General features: G+C 36.2%; 2 long non-coding RNA genes and 1 pseudogene across 2 annotated transcripts; 1 reads left to right on the plus strand and 2 right to left on the minus strand.

Moving 5' to 3' along the window:
• Positions 1–449: 449 nt before the first annotated feature.
• Positions 450–4,307, minus strand: LOC142166270 (uncharacterized). The gene is made up of 3 exons (XR_012696538.1): positions 4,152–4,307; positions 3,915–3,988; positions 450–685 (listed from the first exon to the last, which is right to left on the minus strand). It is a non-coding gene; the product is annotated as an uncharacterized LOC142166270 (long non-coding RNA).
• A 13,885-nt stretch (positions 4,308–18,192) lies between these two features.
• LOC107783675 (cytochrome P450 71AU50-like) lies at positions 18,193–21,234 on the plus strand (annotated as a pseudogene).
• LOC142166271 (uncharacterized) lies at positions 20,727–21,762 on the minus strand. Its single transcript, XR_012696539.1, has 2 exons — positions 21,549–21,762; positions 20,727–20,950 (listed from the first exon to the last, which is right to left on the minus strand). It is a non-coding gene; the product is annotated as an uncharacterized LOC142166271 (long non-coding RNA).
• Positions 21,763–22,978: the final 1,216 nt, after the last annotated feature.

Here is a 22,978-nt window from a genome sequence, read left to right on the forward strand (position 1 = left end):
CTAAAACTCATTTACTTTAACAGCAAATATTTGCGGCAATAATGATGGCTGCTAAACCACTCTAAAAATGGCTAATAATGCTCCTTTAACGTCCATTTTTATAGTTGCTAAAGTCAAAACAATTATCGCTAAAAGTCCATACCTTTAGCGGGAATTGTTTTGTGGCAATTAGAATGGCAACAATATCTCTTCTAAAAATGTATTATTATGCCCTTGTAGCGTCCATTTTAATGCCTAGTAAATTCAATTAAATTGCCACTAAAAGTCATCTTCAATTGCAATATAATGGCTACAATATTCATGTATAAACGTCTTAATTTGTGCTTTTATCGATAGCCGGTATATCCTGTTAAATTGGCGCTAAAAGTCAATAGATATAACGGTAAGTTTATCCATCATTAATAATGGCTACTATATTTGATAAAAAATAATGCAAATAACAAAACATATCAATATTAATTCATAAAACCATAATATATCTCGTTAAATCTTAACAAAAGGAAGTACTTCCAAAATATTAATATTACATTAAATTAAATAAATAAACTTAAAATTATTTAAACTAAATAGCTAATTTCATTATATAACTAATCTTCACAAATAACAATCTTCAAATAATTTCTGCAACTCTTTGTCATATTGAAATCTTTGGCCTGCTAAATTATTGAATATCATACTGTATGACCTGAAATTATAAAATAACTATATCAATAGATGAAATACAATACTCAATTCCAGGCTAGTTGGAGCTTGCTTGAGATTATGATTAGATAAGTCAATTCTTCCATATAGTAAAAAAGAACACACAATGCTCATGCAATGTTGGGAAGAGAAATGCGATAATAATGAACTAATCGAAACAGTGTCAGGAGCAACTGCATCATACTGCATGGGACAACCAAAATTAAAGAAAAAACAACATCGACACTATCCATCTCAAATTTAACTATAATTAGACCATATAAAGTCCTACATTGTAATTCACAAACTAGAAAATCCCTTAACCATTGCAACAACCGGCGTCCATGTCCAAAACTATTTAAGATTTGCTATCAGTCAAAGTGGATTATTATCCTCATGAAGATAACTTAGCAAGAATTTCATGTTGATAGCAAAAAGTTCCTTTTCTAGAAAGCCTAAGTTCTTTTGAGAGCAAAAAGTCAAATCTATCAAGTTCAAGATTGAAGATACCAGCAAAAGAGTCGAACTTAAACCGTTGGTTTGATATTGTGGATAACAACTTTTCTAGCAATAAGAAGAAAAATGTTTGAGCTTTTCTTCTACACTTACTACAAAATTAAACTGTCCTAAGGTGAGATTTTTTCTTTCACTCCAGAATAATAGTTCAACTTTTGGTCTCAAAACCAACTCAAACTATCCAAATTTCCAGTTGAATCTCAAAACTTAATGCTAACCAACTGGTTCAGAGCTGTAGATGTATATTAAAAATAAAGACGGAGAAAGTAGTTCACAACTGAAGATTACTATCTGCAGCTTTCATTGAAGAAACCAGCTTTCCGGATCAAAAGGCACCTATTTTTCTATCCAGATAAGTAGGTTTGTTGATCAAAATCAAGTATACCGAGATGGTTATCATTAAGTAACTGTCTAATGCACAACACCATCAGACCAACAATCCAGGCAGTGGAAAGATAAGTTATCACAGCTGCGAACTAACTATATGTTAAATCCCAATCTACACAGTTCATGGACTTTCTATGCCTATAAGCAGACCAAACTCTTGCAGCTGCAATGGATCAGATGCCCCACTGAGGCAACTTATAGTAGAATATTCAGATAATTGATTCAAGGACAAATAATTCCTATAGTGCTATTGAATGTAGTCATGTACTGTCACTGTATGGCCCATGAATGCTCCGTCTCGTAGGTCGTTCACAATTGAAATTTTCAATGGTATCTGAATCTTAAAAGAAGTTTAAAAAATGGGTTTCAATATTGACTGATATTTTTTGAATCAATATTAAGTAAATACTACATGAAATATGCATGTAATTTATATTTTTATCTACTTGTGGCAGAAAGGTGGCTTCCTTAAAAATATGGTAGACAATGGTGGAGGGGAGTTATTGGTAAAAAAATTAATAAGTGGGAAGACGAATTCAATATATAAAAGCTGACAAAAACACTAGCTTACTGAAATATGATCATCGTCATTGGGTTGGTTTTATCATTTGTCAAATGGTTCACTTAATGTTAATTTTTAATGAAGTAAATTATCAACTTGTACATATTTGCCGATAATAGTTTAATGTGTTGTCCTTGTATGTAGATGTATGCAAGGTCGAACCCTATTTTCTCCTTGCAGTCTTTGCATTTGTATCATTCCCCAACAATATGGTACATCTGCGTAGAGCTCATTGTTAATGATATCTCTGTAACAAAAGAGTACATATGCTATAAATTTCAAGGTCAGGTATATCAAGTTTGCAAAAGGTACTCCAGTTGCCATTAGACTTCCTACGTAGAAAAACTGTAACTTTCAGGCTTCTAAAGACAATTTCTCAAAAGAAAATTCAACATAGCAAGGAACTACCCTTGTATAATCCTTATAGTACTGTATGTAGTTTTAAAATGGCAACTTCCAAAGTCATGATATATAACTGAAACTTCAGTTTTCTACTATTCTCTTGGGTCCTATCTTAGTTGATATTGTTTCTTCCAGAAGAAGAGTAGGATATTTAATCACCTTTTTTATTTTTAGCATATGTTCCGACACGCATGGGCGGAGCTACAGTGTTGGTCGCGGGTTCGGCCGAATCCAATAGCTTTTGTTCATATCCTGTATTTATATTTAAAAAAATCCAATGTATATGTATAAATTATTAATTTAGAACCAAGTCACAAATTCTAGCTCGGCCTCTGCTGATCCATCATCAACTTCCTAATAAAGACTCTACTAAATAGGGAGATATGTAAAGAAAGAGCCTTTACATTCCCATCTTTTTTTCCTATCTTTCAGATTCTGTCAAGTTTTTATATCCAGAACTAAGTCATGTACTTTTAGGTACTAATCAATCAACTCATTAGATTGATCATCATGTGCCTGGTCTTAAAAGTAGTTCTGATTATCCATCAACTGCTCAAAATAAGGCTGGGTTGCAGAATGATTTTGACCGTCCATCAAATGCTCAATATAAGGTCGCACATCTTCATCGTCGTCTTGTTCAATTACCAGCCAGTTGCGACCTCTAGTTCGCGTAATTCCTTCTCCAAAATGAAAAAATTATCTAGCTGAATTAAGCTATACTAGTACTAATATAACTCCAACAGATCAGCAGAGATCAGCAGGTGACGCTCAAAACAGGAGGAAGCATCATGTTTATCTAAAGATGTGAAAAAATTAACAACTAGTGTGTTGTTTTCCTAGGAAGCTACCCTTGAGTTTGAAAATATTTGAGTCACGTTTTAGTTGTTTGACAAACTCTACACTGATTTACAATCTCACTAAACAATTATTATCAATAGTTTTTTAACAACAGTTAGAACAAAATGATCAAGTTAGTCAAATTGAGCATATGCTTATTTCGTACAAAGCCATCAGATTTATGAAAAGCAGAAAAGCTCGCATCAATTAACAAAAGAATAAAAACAGTATATATGTCGACTAGTGGAATTCATATCTCGACTAGTGATAGATTCAATGAAAACATCAATATGCATCGACGACGCTTAGAAAATTTCTGAAAATTCACAAGAATAACAATAGCATTAGAAAACATACCGAGGAACCAATTCATAAAACAATAAAGGAATAGAGGAGGAATAAACTCAATCAATCGCATATCAATTTAACAGCAGCCGAATATCACAAACTATTTAGCATATGCGGAAAACCTATACTTTTACAAATCTCAAAACGCAATAGTTGGATATAGAAAATCACAAATTTGTACCTGGTAAGCAGAATTTTTTGCTGATAAAGACTAGAAAGTGAAAGAGAAGAATGATTTCTGCAACAATCTTGAACCTACACGAAAAGAGAAGTTGGAGATGGATGAAAGGGAGAATACTAACAACGAATATTGAGAATAATCGAGCAGCACCAATCCAAATTCAATAGTAAATCGCAACTGCTGGGTAAGAAAAGAAGTAATAAGAGGAGTTATCTAGGGGGAAAGCTGGACGAAGACCTGATATGCTGATTTTGTTAATCCTGTCGTTCGATGAAGGCTGAGGAATGCGCGATTCTGTATCCCGTTCGATGAAGGCCGTGGAGGCGCGATAATAGGTTTTCCTATTATTTTGTAATTGGAGGGAATAGTTTAGTCTTAGTCCAAAAAATTAGAGGGAAAGAATTTTTTATTATGGGTTTGGAGGGAAAGTAAAAATAATAAAAATTGATTTAAATTAGTAATTTTTAGTGGCAACTTATTTTTATTGTCGGTAAAAGCATATCTTTTACCGACTAATGGTCATGTACCGCTAATATTTCAGCTTAAAGAATCTATTAACGGCAATTACCGTATTGCCGTTAAATAATTACCGCCAAAGGCCTTTTTTAGTAGTGGAAGAGTGTAATGAGGTTTGGAAAGAAGGGCAAGCTGAGCCCTAGATATATCGGGCCTTTTAAGATCCTTGAGCGAGTGGGAGAGGTGGCTTACACACTTGCGTTGCCACCATGTTTATCAGCGGTACATCTAGTGTTTCATGTGTCCATGCTTTGGAAGTATCATGGCGATCCATCCCACGTGTTAGACTTCAGCACTGTCTAGTTGGACAAGGATATGACCTACGAGGAAGAGCCGATAGTTATTCTAGACCGGCAGGTCCGTCAGTTGAGGTCAAAGAGTTATCCTTCAGCTCGAGTGCAGTGGAGAGGTTAGCCTGTTGAGACAGCTAACTAGGAGTCCAAGTCCGATATACGGAGCAGATATCCCCACCTTTTCACCAGCTCAGGTACTTTTCTATATCTGTTCGAGGATGAACGGTTATTTAAGAGGTGGAGAATGTGATGACCCAAAAGGTCATCTTATATTTTAGAACTCGATTATGTGTTTCGAGGCCTTTAAAATCTCATTTTACCCTCCTCAATTTGTGTGCATAGTCCGGGCATGTTTCCGAAAAGTTTTTATGGTGAAAGTTGATGAAAATAATAATTTTTGCCTTTAAAAGTTGATTTAGTTAACTTCGATCAACGTTTTGAGTAAACGAACCCGGATTCATGTTTTGACAGTCCCGGTGGGTCCGTATCGAAATATGGGACCTGGGCGTATGCCCGAAATCGAATTTCGAGGTCCCTAACTCGAGAAATGAATTTTTTATGAAAATTGAAAGTCTGAAAATTAAATAATTTTAAGAATTTGGTTAATGTTTGATTTCATTGGTATCGAGTCCATATTTTGGTTCCAAAGCCCGGTGCAGGTTCATTATGATATTTAAGACTTGTCTGTGAAATTTGGTGAGAAACGGAGTTGGTTTGACGTGATTCGGACGTCCGGTTGTGAAAATAGAGGTTTTAAAACTTTCTTGAAAATTTCATTCAATTTGGTGCTAAATTCGTAGTTATATGTGTTATTTTGGCGATTTGATCACGCGAGAAAGTTCGTATTATGTTTTAGGACTTGTGTGCATGTTTGGTTTGGAGTCCCGAGGGATCAGATGAGTTTCGGATAGGTTACAGGATGTTTAGAACTTAGGAAATCTGCTTTTTGGCTTCAGTTGATATCTGGTGTGTCCTTCATCGCGTTCGCGGAGGTACTCTCGCGAACGCGAAAGGTAAATTAGAGTCAGGGGGATTTTCTTCTTCGCGAGCGCGAAGGATTGTTCGCGAACACGGAGCATTGGGGGCATTACCCTTCACGAACGCGACCAGGCTCTCGCGAACACGTAGCGTAAGGGACCTGAGGGAGGGGACAACCGTTCTTCTACGTGAACGCGAGCACTGACTCGCGAATGCGAAGGCCAAGGGGGAGCAGCCTTCGCAAACGCATAGTAGAATTCACAAATGCGTAGGCCTTTGGGCCGCTGCCTTTCGCGATCGCGGCAGGCCCTTCCCGAACATGAAGAAGGCCTGACGCCTGAGACTTAAAACAGAGCAGAAATGGGATTTTTCAAAATTTCATAACTCTTTCATTATAACTCGGACTTAAGAGCGATTCTGAAGGGAGAATTCAACACCAAATCATAGTTTTGTACTCTTTAACTCATTTTCTTCCGTTTATAACATAACCCATTGAATTCCTAGAGCTAATCTTTGTTCTTTCATGGTAGAAAACTAGAGATTTAGGAAGAATTGGAGGTTTTTGCAAATTGGGGATTTAGACCTTAATTTGAGGTCAGATTCCAAAACTAATTATATATCCGGGCTCAGAGATGAATGGATAAATAAATTTTGGTCCGAACCTTGAGTTTTGACCAAGTGGGCCCGGAGTCAATTTTTGGCTTTTTGGGTGAAAGTTTGAGAAATCTAAATTTATGCATTGTAGTTGATTCCTTTAGAAATAAGAGTTAATTGTGGCTAGATACGGGTGTTTTGGAGGTAGATACTAGAGGAAAAGCGATAATTGAGCATTGAGTGGCATGCGGAGCGAGGTAAGTGTCTTGTCTAACTTTGACTCGAGGGATTAGGAATCCTTGACTTATTTTCTATGTGAAATCCATGTGAGTGGCATATAGGTGAAGTGACGAGTACCTATGCGCCGCTAATTTATCTGTTTTTCCTGTTTTCTTCCCGTTCTTCTTATATTGTCTTTTCCTGCCTTAACTGCTACATGCTTTACTTGTAATTCCATCCTATTTGCTACTTGTTAGACATTGTATCTCTTGTTGGAAGTATTAGTTCTTTCATAGCTTCGTTGTCTCCTAGTATTTGTTTAAGCTGGTTATTGGTACTTTCAAGGCATATTCTGTATTGGTCTCGTTGAGTATTATTACTTGTGTAAAGTCTCATAGTGTATAATCTTCTTAGATGTTTTGGTTAGAAGTGGAGCCTTGTGAAGAGTTATGTAATTCGAGTTGTGTAATTTCTATATTTGTTGAGTAAATGATATTCATATGGTAGGATCGGGTTGCACGCCGCAATAGGTGAAATAAGGGTGATATATTAAGGAGGAATAAGGGTGAATTGCTATGTACGATGGGATCGGATTGCACGTTGTAACATGTATAATTAGGGTAGATTGTGGTGAAATAAGGGTAAACTGTGATTGTGATTATTGTGATATGGTGGGATAAGGGTGATATGGTGGGATATTGTGATATGGTGATTATAATATTGTGATATGGTGATTATTGTGATATGGTTGAGTAAATGATATTGATACGGTGGGATCGGGTTGCGCGCCGCAATAGGTGAAAAAGGGTGATATATTAAGGAGGAATAATGGTGAATTGCTATGTACGATGGGATCGTGTTGCACGCCGCAACATGTGTAATTAGGGTGGATTGTGGTGAAATAAGGGTGAACTGTGATTGTGATTATTGTGATATGGTGGGATCGGGTTGCACGCCGTAACAACCTTTATGTTAATATTTTTCTTGACTGTGTTAGTTGAAACGATAGTCTGAAACTGCACTTAAGGGTTGGTAATAGCTGAGCATTGATGATATGCTTTGAGAACTGTATTCATTCCTTGTAAGTTACTGCTTTATTTTATCCTGTCCTTCTTTCTGCTTTTATTATACACTGTACGCAGGTTATATTGTAAATGCCCCACCGTATCCTCGTCACTACCTCGTTGAGGTTAGGCTCGGCACTTACCTGTACATGTGATCGATTGTACTGATACTACACTTTGCACTTCCTGTGCAGATTTTGGAGCATGTTCGTGTTGATCGAGAGGTTGGCTGTAGGATTCACTCGTTCGGAGACCCAAGGTAGTCTTATCGGCGTCTGCAGGTCCTGGTGTCCCATTCTATACCCCAAACTTTGTTGTTTTCCTTATTTCGTAAACAAGTGTATTTTCTTTCGGACAAATGCTTGTAGTAAAATCTTAGAATGTTCGTGGATGGTGACACTAGATTTTGGGTAGTAACAGTAGCAGCATATAAACAAAGAGGCTATTTACTTGCTTCCACATTTATATCTACTTATTTTAGCTTGTTTATTGTTGATCACTGAAACATAAAGGATTTGGCTAATAAAAACTTTAACGTTGGCTTTCCTAGTAAGTATGATATTAGGTGTTATCACGGTCTCGATGGTGGAAATTTCGGGTCGTGACATTTTTCGATGATGACAACTTGGTTTTTGTTATTGGGTTAGACTCTTACTGGTGGTTTTAAAATCATTGATTAGTTATAGCTATAAATTAAATAAAAAATAGTAGAGCTCAAGTATTAACAATAAGATCAATTTTTTGTCTTACTTTTCTTGTTATATATAGTTAATTGCTGCACAAATTAATTTAAAAGTTAACAAAAAGCTCTTTCCCGTTAATTCTTATTGTAAGTGGCCACTGTGACAATGTCAACAATTTGCAAGCAAATATTGATAAAATATTATTTGCTGCAATGCAAAAAAAAATATTTTCAGTCTGTGATTATGGAGTACTAATTAACAAATTATAGCACCTTACAAGGTTAAAAAGCACTTCGGTATACTAAGTTTCTGATATGTGCAGGACTCAGAGAAAGGTCGGACCATAAGAGTCTCTTATACGCAGTCTTACCTTGTATTTTTGCAAGAGAATGTTTTCACGACGGGAACCCGTGACCTAAATTACAGCACCTTAGAATGTTCATTTTAGAAAGGTCAGTTTCTTTTGTCCTTTTTTCTTATATAGTAGGGTTTTGAACTCATCCGGATATTCTAGTACATGAACAGAGAATTAGGAACTGCCGAATTTAAGACGTTTTTCTAAAGTCAAGTGTAACTAACTTTTGCAAAATTTTCAATAATTTAGATAGAGGCAACCAAGGCTCTTCTGAATAAAATTTAATTAAGAAATTGGATCTCAAGTTTTGCTAAATCATAATCATAAAAGCGAACTAAATCTGTTGCTGTCAACTACAGCCCCTAGTTCCAAAATAGCTGGAAAGATAAATATTTTATCGAAATTCGTTCTTTTTGTCCTCTTTTTAAAAAAATTGAAAACAAACAAAATACCAAATAAAAGGTTTAAAACGTGCATTTACAGTCTCTTTCTATCAATTATTGTACCTTTCCTTTCCCTGCATCTATATTTCTCATGTCAGAAAAAAAAAAAAAAAAAAGCCACAGCAATCTCACCTTCTGTTTTTTTGGCTGAAATCATCGAATGGAATACTTACAATAGTAACGTTTAATAATATTCAATGTATAGGTACTTCACTTTTTTCGTAGAGATGGTCTAAAGAAAATTAAAAAATTTATCAGCAAATCACTGCATAATTATGCTTAAGCAGTAGTTTTCGCCAAGTCCTTCTGTTAATTGTCCTTAGTTTGAGCATTTTATATTAATGCTTTGGTTCTCTACCATACATCTTTGATATGTTATACCTACTTTACAGGAAGGGCTACGACTTGCCCGTGGCGGAGGTAGAGTGTTGGGACCGGGTTCAGCCGAACCCAGTAACTTTCATTCGAATAATGTATTTTATCTTAAAAAATTCATTAAATATGTATAAATAATTAATTTAGAACCCAATAACTTTTAGTGATTAGAATCCCGAACCCATAAGCTCGAAATCCTGGCTCCGCCTCTGCGACTTGCCCTATAATATAATTTTACACCATTGGAGGTCAATGTGAATTCAACTGAGGTAATTTTCTCTCTCCACTCTCACAATTCACATTACTCATCCTTGATTAATGAATGCAGGAGGTCAATGTGAATTCAACTGAGGTAATTTTCTCTCTCCACTCTCACAATTCACATTACTCATCCTTGATTAATGAATGCAGGTATCTCCTACATCTACTGGGTAGACCTTGGGTGACACACATTTACAAGGAGCAAAATCAAGTGGCAGATAAGCTGGCCAAACAAGGGGCAACTCTTCCTCTGCAAGCCCCCATTACTGTATTTTTGGAATCACCTTATTTTGTCATGCACGAGTTCAGAGATGATCAACGGGGAACACTTCACAAACGTTCCATAACTGCTACCATGAAGCTGGACCACCCCTCCTTTTGTTTAAATTGGTCGTTCAACTCTTGTAATATTAACTTTGACATTTCAGTAGAAGTTGGTATAACTGCACGCCACTCTTTTTGTAATACTGTACCACATTATGCTCCTTGTATTGTTCCTTAATATATGAAATATGCATCTTTGATTGACCTAAAAAAGAGATTGCTCTCGTGTATTGAAACTGATAAGAGTACATTGAATTTGTCCAGTGACAAATGGAAGGTAAACCTAACAAAATGTGCAGAGCCATAGAAACTGTCGCGCCCCCCTTTTTTCCCTCCGCGAAGAGAGAAGTCCGGGTTCCAACATTCATGGGGGTAATAACTCGTTTCCTTTTTTGGGAATTGGGTATTGAAGAGTCGCCACCTAACGGATTATGGTGCGTTAGGGTACCTAGAGCGACTAACTCTTAGACTAGTTTACATTACCAGAGATTTAGGGTAAGGGCTCGAAATAACCTTGAGGGGAAGGTGTTAGGCACCATTCTTGGTCCACAACGGTCGGTCCCGACCGAATTTATACTATGTAAATTAGTCATTTTAGCAAATAAATAATTTTAACACGTTTTTGCAAGTAAAGACATGTTTTGACATTCTAAGTACATGTATGGTTCAAGTAATGAAAACCAGGGAAAATGTTTGAACATATGTAAAGAGAAGTAAATGCATTTAAAACATATAGGAGTTGGGAAAAGAGGGGTCCTGGGTTGATTTGCCTATAGGATCACCTCACACAATGCCCGATAAACACTCCTCAATGAGGGGCTACACGTGATATTAGCGCGTAGTTATTATATCCTTACTACCCAATTCCCTCCCCCTAGTCATAGCCTAAAACGTTCTAGTAACCTTGAAAATGTCCTATGCATGCACTACCCGTCCCTTCCTTATGGCCCTGGAGGTATTTAGGACCTTAAATTTAGGTGGTTCTAGAACTTCTTAAGGTTTTAAAGGATAAAAGTCTAGGAGTCAATCAAAAATAATTAGGACTGCATTTAAAGAGAACAAATTACAGGCTCACAGTCACCTCCACAGATATAACAAGCAAGTGTACGTCTTCAAACAACAGTCAAGTATTTAAGAAAATCCTAGAACATGATATCTAAATGAGCAGAACGCATACAACATTGAATTAAGACTGAAGACCTACTGATTTTAGACCTGTGAATGCGAGCAGTTTTAAAGCGCAATTTTATAGTTGCGGGACTTTAATCGCCTATAGGCTTGCCTAAACGCATAACAGTGGTGTCCTAAGAGCATGACATCTATATTGATTATGAATGCAGTAAAACGACAAAAATGATTTTTTAAACGACAACTTCAGATCCTATAGACATGCTTTCTATCGGTATTAACTTAAGGCAGTATTTGAAAACTTATTAAGAAACGGACAGATTAATTAACCAATTCAGAATGAACAAACATGAATTAAACCGATTTATTTAACTAAACTAGTTTTGAGTTCTATAGGCATGATTTCTATTATAGCTGATTTTAATTCCTACATGCATGGTATCTAATTATTAAAAGCTGACTCTTGAACTTATAGGCATGATTTCTAAGAAGACGAATGTGAATACATGCTGTAACGAAAACTGAACTTCAATTACTTTATAGGCATGATATCTAATTATAAAGCTGATTTTAATCCTATAGGCATGATATATAGTTATAAAGCTGATTTTAACTCTATAGGCATGATCTCTAATATTAAAGCCATTTAGACCCTATAGGCATGGTTTCTAATTTTGTGGAAGTAAAGCAAACATAGTGAACACATTTGAATTAACACAACCCTATAGGCATGGTATCTACCCAAGCTACCCAACATATATATGACTACCCACCCTTTTTCACTAATTACTCCAATATTGTTTACAATAATTATTACAGATCAATGAATAAAAATACATAAATAAATAGTAGTTAATCTATAGGGAGCCTGCAGTAGGCCCAAATGACTTCCCAAGCCACCAATAGCCTCAAATGCCAAAGTTCCATAGACAATTTCGTGTCTAGGTGTGTCAGAGTTCCCTAAGGATCTCAAGGATCCCGGACAGTGCTCACACCTAGATCTTTGCTCAAATAATAACTAACTTAGGTGCAGTGTGGAAAGGCCAGCTCTGACATGCCAGAGTTCAGAGAGATCTCAAGGATCTCAAGGCAGTAAACATGTTAGAGAGCCATAACCTAGTATTCTAAGAGTAAAGTGAGAGTGCATAACAGTTGAAGGAGTTTAATAGAAAGGTATTAAGACTGAAAAGAACTTTTTGAAAATCATTAGTACTGAAACAGTTTGAGGAGAGTACCAAAATAGCATGCAATTAATTGGTCATAAGAGAAATCCAGATTCAGAAAAGAACATTTAACAAACAGATTTCACATGGGGATAAAAGGATTGGGGGCACATAAGAGTCACATTAGGGTACTTGGATAGGGTATAGAGGAAACATATAGTCAACAAACTGCATACAACACTTAGGATCTTAGAGACTCAATAGTTAAGACATAGATAATAGTTGGTATGTCTTGAATAGGATTGAACATTCAGTTTGGACATGCTAGGTGAAGAAGTAAGCAGGAAAGAGTGCAGAATATAAAGCATGCATTGATCAAGACAAAATTTAGACATGCTAAGCAAAGAAGTAAACATGAATACAAGTTGAATTCATAACTGATGAACTAGTGCAGTGTAACGACCCAACCGGTCGTTTTGAGCTTTTGCACTTTGCTTGCCAGTTCTCGGGCATGACTAGCACCATGTGATGTATTATGACTTATGTAAATCGTTGGTTTTGCTTTTCAGGGTAATCAGAATGAATTTTGAAGAATAGTTCTCAGTTTGAAGCTTAAAATTTGAAAGGTTTGATCAAGATTTGACTTATTAGTAGATGACCTCGGATTGTAATTTTTATGATTTGGTTAGCTCCGTTAGGTGATTTGGGACTTAAGAGCATGATCGGAATGTATTTTGGAGGTCCGTGGAAGGTGTAGGCTTGAATTGGCGAAATTGGAATTTTGGCATTCTCTGGTTGATAGGTGAGATTTTGATTTAGGGGTCATAATGGAATTCCGAAAGTTGGAGTAGGTCCATTGTGTCATTTGTGACGTGTGTGCAGAATTTCAGGTCATTCGGATGATGTTTGATAGACTTTTTGATCGAAAGCGGAATTTGAAAGTTTTTGGAGTTCTTAGGCTTGAATCCGATGTAATTTTGGCGTTTTGATGGTGTCTTGAGCATTCCGAAGGTTAGAACAGGTTTGAATGATGTTATGGGATATGTTGGCATATTTGGTTGAGGTCCAGAGGGCCTCGGGTGAGTTTTGGGTGGTTAACAGATCAAATTTTGGACTTTGGACTTGGCAGTTTTGCTGGTTTTTATTGCAGACATTTTTGTTCATCGTGTTTACGAAGGTGCATCACGTTCGCGAAGGGTATTTTATGTGATGATGATTTTCATTCTGCGCATTCGTGAGGGGAGATACGCATTCGCGAAGGGGAACTGGAGGCAAGGGAGGATTTGTGCTCCGCGTTCGCGAAGTGGGAGCCGCGATCGCGAATGCCCGTTCTGTGGTGCATCGCGTTGGCGAGATGGTCCTCGCATCCGCGTAGGAGGATCTTTGGTCAGTAGCAAATTGTGCTACACGAACACAAGTGTGTGACCGCGTTCGCGAAGGGTTAAACCTGGGCATCATTAAATAGCCAATCTGCGACCCTTCTTCATTTTTTCACCATTTTTGAACGGTATTGAAGCTTTTGAGAGGGATTCTTGAGGGAACCAAAGGGTAATCTCTTGAAGGTAAGATTCTTGACTTCATAACTAGTTTATATATTATTAAAGGCCTAATTAGTGGTGAAAGTTTGGGAAAAATCAGTCCAAGATGGGTAATTAGGCTTGAGATTAAGAGACCTTAAAATAGGTATTTGAGGGGCCAATTGAACTTCGATTTCAGTGTTCTTGATATGTATAGACTCGTGGGAGGATGAGGATCATTTTGGCATAAATTTTAACGAGTTCTGAGACATGGACCCGCGAGCCGGGTTTGGCCAATTTCGGAATTTTTTTATGTAAATTGGATATTTTCGAGTGGACTTTGTTCCTTTAGCATATTTTGATGGTATGAATCTGATTTTTGTCAGATTCAGCGCAATTGGAGACTAATTTGAGAGGCAAAGGCATCGCGGGCTAGAGTTTGGACCAGATCGAGGTGAGTAATGATTGTAAATATTGTCCTGAGGGTATGAAACCCCGAATTTCACATCGTTGTGCTATATTGAGGTGACACACACGTTAGATGACGAGCGTGGGGTCGTGCACCATTGGGGATTGAGACTTAGTCCATCCCAAATGACTGTTTTACCGCGTATTTGATTGAAAAACTATTGATATCATCATGTTTTGGGCTGAATGCCATATTTGGGCTTCGTGCCAACTATTTGGACCTTTAGGGGATTTTTACTGCTATTTCCTCACTGTTTTGATTTTATATCTGTACTCAATCATGCTATATTATAATGTTTTCATAACTCAGCCATGTTTACTCTGTTTTAATACTTTAAATGATATTTTGGACTGATCATCATATTTTACTGTGCCCGAGTGGCTTTTAGAAATTTCTGACTGAGTAAGGCCGAGGACCTGTATTGTGAGGATACTTTTGGGTCGGGCTGCACGCCGCATCATTGATACACTGATTTATGATTATGAGGCCGAGGGCCTGAGATTGTTTGCCACAAGGTGGTTCATTGATATGAGGCCGAGAGCCTATTAATTATGCCACGAGATGACTTGATATTGCACTTGGGCCGTAAGGGGCCCTTCCCGGAGTCTGTACACCCCCAGTGAGCGCGGGTACCCTAAGTGAGTGATATATTGATTATGCCACGAGATGGCTTGTTATTGCGCTTGGGCCGTAAGGGGCCCTCCCGGAGTCTGTATACCCCCAGTGAGCGCGGGTACCCAGTGTGTTATGTGATATAGCCCGAGGGGCTGATGTTGTTCCATGTTATTGCCCGAGGGGCGGTTCTTGATTTATGTTATATCCAAGAGGTTGATTACGAGTGGTTGTGAGGTAGTCTGAGGGGCTAGTTCTATTGATATTATGCCCGAGGGGCGGTTTATGGTACATGTTTTGTCGAAGGGCTGCTTATGTTTCTATCATGTTTACTCACTATTTTATCACTCGTTTGAAACTATTGAAAATTATTTTTAAAGGGGTTTCACCGAAACTGGGCATGATTTACGAAGTAAATAATTTCTGTACTGTGTTGGAAATATCCTGTATTTGTTGTAGCATTTTGACATGATTTATGTGCTTTCTTACTGCTCAGCTTTTATTTACCTTTATTACACATAGAGTTGGAGTACTCACATTACTCCTTGCACCTTGTGTGCAGATTCAGGTATTTCTGAACCCGGTAGTGGGTGTTGATTGTTCGGAGGCAGAGTCATCGAAGTTTAGCAAGGTAGCTACCCGACGTTCTCAGCATTGCTTTTCTCCCTCTTGTTTTCGTTAGACTGTATTCAGTACACTTTCAGACTTTTCCGTTGTATTCAGACCTTAGTAGATGCTCGTGACTTGTGACACCCCGATATCGGGCTTGTATATTATTTCTTTACTGTTCATTTAGACTTATATTATGAAATATTTTTTTAAATTAAAGGCTTAAACATGATTCTTATTGATAAATGGTTAATTTGGGAGTTGTATCGACTGACCTAGTTTCACGATAGGCACCACCACGACCGGGCCGGTTTTAGGATCGTGACATGTAGGAATGAAATACATAGGGTTTGGATTTCAAAACTTAACTAGAGACATACCAGTTGAAGAAAAGGGTGCAGAATATAAAGCAAATAAAGTTCCAATATCTAGCCTTGGCTTTCAGCCGGCTAGATCAGTGAGTACCACAAGTAGCAGAAGAGAAAGAGAACTTTAGAGTGTAAAGAGTAGTGTTTTTTGAACTATGTCGTTGTTGTGAACTTAAAATAAGAGGGGGTTTATATAATAATCAAAACTTAACAACTAAGGTAAGAGATCAATTAAGTAGCAAATCAGGGAAGTCACATGTGAATCAACAAGTCCTTCCCTTAATCAAGGGACAATTAAATCAACGGTAAAAGCAGACTAAGTATTTAAAGAAAAGAATCAAGTAAGGTTTGAGTATAGAGTAGGTAATTAGAGGTAAATGAACAGAAGTTTAATTAAGGCCACAATCAGTAAGAATCAGTAAAATACAAACAAGGCAAGGGAAAATTAATTAAAGCAGGCAATTCAATCAAATTGAGTAGAGAGGTAAGAATCGAAAGTTTAAGGGAAAGTATTCAAATTAAACCATGAAATAAGGGATTCAGAATAATCAAGAGTTCAATCAAAGAGAAAGTTATGAAAGAGTCAGCATGTTTAGTATATAAAATAGGGTAAAACATGAATAGTCAGGACGAATACAAGCATATAGAATCAGTGAAAGGATTGAACTAAGAAATTCAGTAGAAGCATATTAGGACAAGAAAATCACGAGAAATCACAAGAACTCAAAGCAGGAACATAATCAGATGTACCAGTACTCAGAAACCAAACGAAGAATCCCAAAAATTAGGGCTTTCAGTACAAGCAAGCTAAGGTTGTAGCAGACTTACAAAATCAGTCAAAACATATGAGAAGCAGAAGATTAAACACAAAAAGTCATTAAACAATTTGTAAAAAGAAATTCTGAAAACCCTAGTTTAGAAAAAGATGAAAATCACTTTAAAAAGACTCAAGGCTGTTGTAAAACTCACATGAAACAAACCTAAATCATCTTAGATCTGTACAGATCTAAGAGGTTTAGAAAAGATATTAAGGTTTCGAAGAGAACAACATAGAGGTGAAGAAACATGTTTAGAAAACCATAGATCGTAGTCAATATAGGACGATCTTACTCGGAATCACACTGGAATGGCCTGAAACAGGCGAGAGGGGAACCATAGAGGCAATCCAACTAGCCCAGGTCCCTTGAGGGCCCTGGAGATGGCAAGATTAACGTTAGGGAGGCCATTGGAGGCATGAGAGGTGGTGAGAAGTCATCGGAGATGGCCTTGGACGAGGGTCAGTGAGGTTTGATTAGGATTAGGTTAAGAGCTTTTGAGAGATGAGAGGAACAAATGACGGCGGTGAGAAGAGGGAGATGATTAGGGTTTGGGGGTATAAGTTAGTTTATTTTAGGAAGGGTCGTTTGTCCGTTGATCTATATGATCAACGACCGGGATTAAAGGGTTTTGGGGGCCGGATCGGATAGCTGGGTTTGCGCTAGATAATTTAATTGGGGATTGGGCTGGTAATTGGGTTAGATTGGGGCTGAAATTGAAAATAAAATAGGCTAGATTTTAAATAGCCACTTTTAATAGTTATATAATTTATAAAAATAATAAATGAATTCCAAAAAATATTTCCGTGTACTAAAATGATTTAAAATAGTTGTTTAACATTTAAAATATAAAAGATCATTTTATGCATCAATAATGTAATTATACGTTAACATGAGCTATTATTGCAAAGATATGCAATTTAGGCTAAAAATGTAAATGCAATTATAAAAATGCACTAAATATGTTTAAACACTATTTTGGCATAAATAAAGAATTTAGATGACTAAATCACCACAAAAATAATTTGAAAGATAATTATTGAAAATTTTATAAATAAAAAGAGAAGTAGTAAATCAATTTGGAGCTTTTAAAATTATAGAAAAATTATAAAAATGTTTATTCATGCTTATAACTTCATATTTGCTATTTTGAAAGTATATGCATGTATTAAAAATATATGAGAAAAGATTGGGTATCAACAAAAACCGACTACTACCAATTGACAATTAGTGATCCACGTATGAATAGACTACACACAGGGAGCTGCATTTCTCAGCCATTAAAATTTCTTCACGTGATGACAATATAAACACTAAAATGTCCTCTAGATGGTCCATATTTTACAGAAGAGAGGACACGATGCTAATTAAAGTGAATGAAAGGCTAGTCTTTTCTTTAACTTGTACCATTTAATTCACAGTCTACTTTCATAGAAGACACTAGACGGTAAGATGCTTCAAAGCTAATATTTCCATACAATAAGTTGTGGTATGAGTGCATAAGTAGGTGAAAAAATACATGTGTCAAGCTATCAAAGTAGTAGTAACGCCTAAAGAAGCTAGAGCAAGGTCTGCTTGAAAATGAAACGAATTATTTATTGTGCCATAAAGACCCTTATGACCACGTCCCACAGACGCTTTATGAACTCGTACAACATCCGTTCTTTCAATTCTTGGTTCGAACTGAAAGAATTTCGGCATTTAAATATGTCTCAATCAAACTAAAGAGATGTCTATGAATTTCGGCATTTAAATATGACCATCAGTAAGTGACTATATGTTCCCCAGTAAATAGTAACTAAAGGAGTATTTTCTTTACCTTTTCCCTTTCTGCCTTTTTGTTGTCATGTGAGCTATTTTTGCCCTCCAATTTCCACCACAATTCCTCTGCTTCCACAAAGACCTATAAGTACTACCTTTTCAACAAGTATATTAGTAGTAGCAAAAAGGGGTGTGAATTCCATCCATGGCTTCTCTTTGGCTAGCTCTTGCAGTAGTTGCCTTGTTTTTTCTTCTTCTTCAACAACTGCAGAAGTTCAGTAAGAAGAAAAAGAAACTTCCACCAGGGCCAAGAGGGCTTCCACTTCTTCGAAATCTACACATGGTAGGCGATAATCTTCACCAAGATCTTTACAAAATAGCTAATAAATATGGCCCCATAATGACTATCCGCTTTGGTCTTGTACCTATCATTGTTGCTTCCTCTCCTCATGCTGCAGAACAGTTCTTGAAGACTCATGATTTGGTTTTTGCCAGCAGACCCTATAATGAAGTTCCTCAGTACATGTTCTATGAACGGAGGAATCTGGTCTCAGCCAAGTACGGACCATATTGGAGAAACATGCGCATGTGAATTTCCTCAAACAGGCTAAGCAATGCCAAGATCCATCAATTTCACCCTATGAGGAAACAAGAATTAGGAATTCTTGTGAATTTCCTCAAACAGGCTGCATGTGAAGGCACTGTGATTGATCTTAGTGCTAAAGTTGCATCTCTTAGCGCGAACATGTCTTGTCTGATGATATTTGGGAAGAAGTACATGGACGAGGATCTTGGCGATAAGGGTTTTAAAGCTCTAACTCAAGATATACTTGCAGCATTGCCAAATTTTGCTGAATTCTTTCCCTTTCTTCGTGTTCTTGATCTCCAGGGATTTGGCCTTCGTATGAAGGAATTAGCTAAGCTTTTTGATGAGTTCGTGGAGAGAGTTATTGATGAGCATGTTTAGTCCACTGAGCAGAAGCAAGCAAAAGACATGGTTGATACACTGAGTATTATGCAATCTAAAGAAGGTGAATTCGAGTTTGATCGCCGCCATATAAAAGCTATTTTGTTGGTAATGTTCACTCTAATTCCACATCTGCTTCGAAAATATTAGGCAAGTAGTACAAGTTCATTTCCCCTTGAGGATAATGGCATAAAGAAAAGGGGAACACATAAAACACAAAATCTCTGAATGATGCCCACAATGGTATTAAGAAAAGGGGAACACATAAAACACATATATTCCTTCTCTAGTTCGAGCTTATAAATATTTTGAGATATTACTATTAGTTATCTTATGGAGGGGAGCTTTGGTGTAACTGGTAAAGTTGCTGCCATGTGACCAGGAGGTCACGGGTTCAAGTCGTGAAAATAGCCTCTTGCAGAAATGCAGGGTAAGACTGCGTACAATACACCATTGTAGTCCGGCCCTTCCCCGAACCCCGCGCATAGCGGGAGGTTAGTGCACCGAGCTGCCTTACTATTAGTTATCTTATCATATATATATCATGCTGCAAAGTGCACCGAGCTGCCCTACTATTAGTTATCTTATCATATATACCATGCTGCAAAAATAGTATCTTATGTTGGTGTAACAATTTTTCACAAAGTCTTTGACGATTTCAATAAATGATTTTATTCACTCTATAATTTCACTTGCTATAGGTCAACAAGGTTACAATTTACAAATACTTCGGTTTAGGTAATGACACTGAACTTTGCTTCATGTCATACACCGTTTTAGTACTACTACTATGATGTCTGTTATAAAATCTTTACTTGACAGACCAACTACAGTTTAGTGGCATTCTTCGAAACTACATAGAAATAGTGGTAGGACAATTGTTCTATATGTAATATGCTTTATTATTTTTGCTGGCCTTCTCTTGGAAAAAGCAAACTCAGCTGAAGTTTCCAATTTTATGTATGTTATGAGTTTAACAACTAAAGAATACTGATATGTGTAGGACTTGCTGATAGCTTCAATGGATACTTCATCAACAACAATTGAATGGATTCTAACGGAACTTTTAAGGCACCCTGAAATGATGAAGAAACTCCAGAATGAGTTGGAACAAGTAGTTGGTAAAAATAGGATAGTAGAAGAATCCGACATAGAAAACCTACAATACTTGGATATGGTCATAAAAGAAAGTTGTAGGCTCCATCCCTTTGCTCCATTATTACTTCCTCATGAGTCTATTGAAGATTGCACGGCTGATGGTTTTCATTTACTTAAAGGATCCCGACTTTTGTTTAATGTTTGGGCAATAGAGAGAGATTCAGACACTTGGATTGAGCCATAAAAGTTCAAACCTGAAAGGTTTCAAGGAATCAATATTGATCTTCCAGGACGAAACTATGAACTTTTACCATTTGGCTCTGGGAGAAGAGGCTGCCCTGGTTTGCAGTTGGGGCTCACTGTCGTTCGTTTGGTGGTCGCACAATTGGTTCAGTGCTTTGATTGGGAGCTACCAAATGGCATGCTGCCAAAAGATATTGACATGACAGAAAAATTTGGATTAGTAACAGCTAGAGCTCAACATCTAATGGCGATTCCTACTTATCAATTGCATATGAAGTAAAATGCAAATGTCAAATAAGTCAAGGAGGGCATTTGTTGAATAAGATGAGGGTTAGACCAAAAAGGAGGGCATTTGTTTTATTTTCTATAGTATGTTGAACTTATTTTCGAACAAGTACCTTTCTTGTATTTCTTCTAAGTTTGCCTTAAGAAACGCCAGAACATAAATAATGCATCTAAGTTCAACTCATCGCCTCATTAATATATGTATATTCTCACCCTAAAGGGAACACATATATAATGCCTCATAAATATATGTACACAACAATATATAGAAATATTTGTGCTAGCACATAAAAGATAAGGACATATTTATCTTTCACCCTAATCCCCAAATATATAATGAGTTTTGCCTATTTATTATTTGCCAGTAGTTTATTGCTGGATTATTGTTCTTTACGTTTATGTTTTGCATCAAGAAATTATAAAAAAAAAAAAGGAAGAATACATTACATCTAATCAGATGAACAAACCAATAGCATTAGAACCTTAAGCTTTACCTCCATTATTGTTGGTCGACAGTGGAAGATGCTACAACGAACGAAATGCAAAGTCATTTCTGCTAAATGCCGAAAAGAGCGTCTCACATTTCATAGCGGAGAATTGAACTGATGAATTTTAGATTGGGTGCTGGATTTCTCGCCAGAGTGCTTTAATTTGGAGTGAAAAATGGAAGAGACTCTGATATCTAAAAATGAAATGCAGAGACAAACAATGGGGATTACCCAACATTTACACCTTGGTTGGTTGTTACTGGGTTACTCTGAATACAATATTTGCTTTGATTAGTTAATTAAATTAAATTATATTGTATTATTAAATATATAGTTACGTAAAAAAACGAAAAATGCTACTTTATAAAATGACTGATTTGGTGTGATCGCATGGTTAACTTATTTTTTCTATCATATTCCCCTTCCATATTATTAAATAATTCTATTTTATCCTTTACCTTACTTTTTTATGTAATAATTCTACGTTATATTTTATTTTTTCTTTATAATATTACAAGTTTATTCTTCATATTATTGGTGTATGATATTATGAAATGACAAAAAAACAATACAATATATCCAAACATTATATATATCAAAATAATACAGCACAATACAATACAATACAATACAATACTATACGATACAATACATTATGAAACGACGCATAACCATCCAAACAAATTTTTAGTTGAATAAAAAAAATTAGGTACGATGGTAAATCATAACAGCCCTATATTATAATATGTTTGGTCAAGCTTCTAAAATAAGCTTATTATTGAAAGTATTTTTCCCAGAAGTATTTTTCAAAAAAGTATTTATAGTGATAAGCCTTTTATTTTTGACTAATTAATTTGAAAAACAGTTTTGAACAACAATTAGTGTTTGGTCAATATTTTAAAAAGTGTTTCTAAAAGCCTGTTTGGCCAAGCTTTTTGGAGGCCAAAAGTATTATTAATAAATAAATATTTTACTTAGAAGTTTGAGGGCCAAGACAGAAAGGTGCTTTTGAGTAGTAGCTGAAGTAACATTTCTGCTTTTGAAAAGAAGCTAAAAATTCTAGCTTCTTCTGAGAACCAGAAGCAGAAATTAATTTTTTTTTAAGACAAAAATATCTTTACCATAAATCTATATTTTCAAATTACTCGTTAATTAACTTTTTTTTTTTACATCTTTTATTTCTACAACTAGTAAATATGTCTGCGCTTCGCGAGTTAAATTAACGACATGATATTTTTTCTAATACTAGAATATTAAAAGAGTTGCCGATAGTAGACACTTAATTTTGTACCTCCATCTCAATTGTTTTCTAAAAATTTCTAGCTGATACATTTAAGTAAAATACTTCTATTTTAACAATTTAAGAATTTAATAGGTTTATATTCAAGTAATATTTTTACTTTTCTTTACCTTTATAAAAAGAAAAAAATAGTTAT

Source organism: Nicotiana tabacum, chromosome 11, assembly GCF_000715075.1.
Source record: "Nicotiana tabacum cultivar K326 chromosome 11, ASM71507v2, whole genome shotgun sequence".
Classification (NCBI taxonomy): domain Eukaryota; kingdom Viridiplantae; phylum Streptophyta; class Magnoliopsida; order Solanales; family Solanaceae; genus Nicotiana; species Nicotiana tabacum.